The sequence below is a fragment of the Tupaia chinensis genome, unplaced genomic scaffold (assembly GCF_000334495.1).
Source record: "Tupaia chinensis unplaced genomic scaffold, TupChi_1.0 Scaffold000366_1, whole genome shotgun sequence".
Lineage (NCBI taxonomy): Eukaryota > Metazoa > Chordata > Mammalia > Scandentia > Tupaiidae > Tupaia > Tupaia belangeri.
In genome coordinates, this window is record NW_006159863.1 from 1,386,530 (window position 1) to 1,390,478 (window position 3,949).

A 3,949-nucleotide genomic window follows, 5' to 3' on the forward strand; every position below is an offset into this window, starting at 1 on the left:
CTTAGACCTGCCTTGGACCCTGACCGATAAGAAAACCATCTGCCTTTCTCCCTCCCCTCCCAGTCTCCACCCCCTAGCATGCAGACCCTGGCACCTGGAGAAACAGACTGAGGATTTTTATGGGTGGTGCAGGGAGGGAAGTTGTGAGGGAGACAGTTTATTGGTGCCCTCACGAATCATTTCCTTAATAAGCAAGGGTGTGAGTACTGTTTTGGCCAAATTCACAGGATGCTGTCCTTTGGAGAGCAGCTGGGGCTGAAAATTTAGATTATTTTGCAGCTTAAGCAAACATCCACTCAGAGAACATGATGTCACCAAGGATGATTTGACTACCTTGCAGGATGCTGGCCGCAAAGACACCCTCCCTCCTCTGAAGGGAGGTGCCCAGTGTCTTCTGGCTATTTGTGTGCATGTGTGAGTGTGTATGAGAGAGAGAAAGCAGAGACGGGAGCTGAACCCCATGTGGAGGCTCTGTAAATGCTTTTATTAACTATCTCAGCAGCTAGAGTAACACTTAGTACAGGAAGCCTCCCTCTAGTCCAGCCCAGCCCTGGGCCTTTCACCCAAAAGTAGGTGAGGAGGCACTGATTAATCTTTATTTTTGTTTTTGAGAGGCCAGCCCAGGAATTGGAGGAGATTATTCCCTCTTCGTGTCTATAGCCTTTTTACCTTTCCTTTTTTGCTCTTTTTCTTTTCGCTTTGATTTCTTTCTCACTTTGAACATTCCTTTTCCTCCATTTCCCTTTCCTTCTGCTTCCTTCCCTTCTCGTCATCACCCCAAGCTAATGCAATCTAACCTTTATTTACCTATCTGTTCATGCCAGCCCTCATTTTCCTAAACACCTTATGTGTAGGGTGTCATTTCATCAAAACTCTTGTTTTCCTTTGCATTGTATTTTTCCACATGAGTGAGCCTTGCCCATTATATTTTTAAAGAATTATTTACTTATTTAATTCTGTGCGTTATTATTATTTTTATTTTGACCAGAGAGAAAGAGAAAGGGAAAGTGAGAAAGCAAGTCACCAGGTCTGGGATTTGAATCTCAGTTGACCCAGCGCCTTTAACTACCATGACACCTGCCAGCCCCCTTTTCCATTATTTAAATAAAAAAAAAAAAAGTGGAACCAGCAGTTAGCATAATGGCTATGTTACTGGACTCCCATGTAGTTGACTGCGGTTTGAGTCCCGGACCCAGTAGCTTAAACTCACGCCAGGCGCGTGTGCTTATGTGCCCAAGATCCTGAGAGGAGAATGGAGGAGAAGGGATTGCAGAGGGGCCATTCCCCCCGGGCAGTGATTTCTCGCTTTCTGTCTCTCTGTCTCTCTGGCGAGTGCACGCACCCTATAGCAAAAAAAAAAAGTCAGCTATAATCACATTGTTGACATTTATGTTTCTTTTCTCCCAGGTTTCTAAGAATGAGCACTTCAAAATCTCCTAAGAGATTCTCTAGTCAGGAGTTCTGGGTTTGTGCAAATGGAGAACTGTGTGTCTTTGCACAAATCAACCCCTAACACTGTTCTCAGTTTCCCCAGGCTGCAACTGCATCCTGAGAGTAGGCTTGGCTGTGCCAGTTTGTAAATACCGCCGTAGCAGCTTGAGAGACCAGGTTTTTCTCTCAAGCCCCAGCCTGCTGCCTTTCACCACCATTTGAGAATTAGACCCTGATTCTGGGTCCACTCAATCACCTCCTCCCATCCCCTTGGGCCCTACCCCTAACTTCTCAGCTTTCGGTTTTTCTGCTAACACATTGGAAATTGCATCCTGTTTTCCCTCCACCTGCACCAACAGACCCAAAGTGCTGCCCCCAGCACTATCCCCATGTTCCCCGTGTTCCTTGGCAGGACAGGTGCTGCAGAATCGTGTTTGGAAGGTTCCTGGGCTGGGCTCCTTTCTCCTTGATGTGCCTGGTGTGGCGGCAGGGATGGGAGGCTCCTCTCCTGCGTGGCTCAGAGCTGTTTTTTCCCTGGAGCCTTATGGCCAAGTTTCCGTAGCCCTGTGTTCAAGGACCCTGGGCCAGGGCCGTGGGTGTGGGCAGCCTTGAGGCTTGCAGTTCGATGTGGGTTCTCAACAGGAAGGCCTTTCATGTGAGTGCCAGCTGGACTCCTGGGCCCCGCTTCAGGCCTGGCAGGGCGCGAAGAGGGAGAGCTGCAAGTGTGGAAAACACTTTCTGTTTGGAAGCTGGGTGGTGGCAAGGAAAGACACGGGGGTCGGGGACAGGCAGGTCAAAGCCTTGCCCAGGCTTAGAGCACAAAGGCCATCATAACCCTGTGGAAGTAAGATGATATGAGCTTTCCCACCCAAGAAGAGGCCTTGGCAGAGACAGGAGGAAGAAAAGCCTGTTGGGTGGGGATGGAAACAGGGTTTCTCAACCCTGCCTTTGCTCCCTCCCTCTCCCCAGGCTCCGGAGCCTAATCAGGTCAAGCAAGCAGCTCCCACTGCCAGACACAGTGGCATTGTTCAAGCCACTGCCTTCACTCTCCCACCCCCCTCCCCACCCAGAACCCAGTTCTGACAAAGGAGGCCCTGAGGGACTGCCCAAGAGGACAGAGGCCCCAGGTCAAGGGAGGCAGGGTCAGTCCTTGGTGGCTCCCTCCTCCCTCCCACTGGTTGTTTTTCTACCCAGAACCTGAGGGAGAAAACAAGCTGGCCCTTGGCAAACCCGAAGGCTGTTTTTGTTTACATAAAGGCACTTTCTGAGGAAACTGCCCCTGAGAGGTCAGCTAATCCCAGGCAGCCCTGGGACTGGGCAGTGAGTTTGGGAGGTGTGGAGAGAAAGGAAACTACAGGCCACTTGGGGTGCGATGACTTCACCAGAGCGGGAAGTGGCAGGCCAGGCGACAGGGAGGGGGCCTTCCTGGAGACAGGGCTCTGGAAGGCCTGGGCTACTCCATAAAACTTAAGTAGGGGTTGAGTTAAGCTGTTTATCTGCCTTCCAGAACACCCAACAACATGGTAGAGAAGCCAGAATCCTGGACAGGACCCAAATGAGCATGAAGTCTGGATCTGCCTCAGTTTGCTCAGGAGTGCCAAAGAACTTTGAGGTCTATTCTAGGCTCTCGGCAAACTTTCCCTGATCATCCATCACGCATCTGACAGGGTGCTGAGTCCGGAAGTGGTTTCAGAGATGAGTTGTACACGGTCCCAGATAAGGTGACCAATCCCCCATGTTCACTTTTTGCACTAAGTATCCCATGTTCCAGCAAGCCCAGGGAACCCTCTGGCCCCAGGGACACTTGAACAGTTGGTCATCCTGGCCTCAGACCTCAAACAGCTCATGATCTGCAAACCACAGATGTCTAGTGCTGTGTCATAATAGAGGGTGTACAGGCATGGGAACGCAAGCAAGGCAGACACCAAATCTTGGGAGGGGAGCTGGGGAATGTCTCATGATGTAAACTGTGGGAATTGGGGAGCTACGGGTGGTTTTATTGATTGATTTTTTAAATCAACCGCATTGGGACATAGGTTTTATGCAATACAATGTATGCACTTTGATGCACAGTCTGAGGAATTCTGACAAATGTAGGTAGCCCTGTAACTGTTACACTAGTTAGAAATTTATATTATCCTAGACACGTCTCTTGTTTTCTTTCTCTCTCTCTTTCTTTTCTTTTCTTCTCTCTCTTTTTTTTTTTTGGGAGAGGTTTTTGCCATAGAGCATGTGCACTCGCCAGAAAGACAGAGAGAGACAAAAAGTAAGAAACCATCCCCCCCGGGGGTATGGCCACACCACAATCCCTTCTCCTCCTTTCTCCTCTCAGGATCTTGAGTACACACACACATGCGCCCAGTGTGAGTTTAAGCCACCAGGCCCGGGACTTGAACCACGGTTGACTACATGGGAGTCCAGCTACATAACCATTATGCCAACTGCTGGTGCCATCTCTTGTTTTCTCATCTTAACCATCCCATCCTTGGTAAGCATGTACTTGGTTTCTGTAACTATA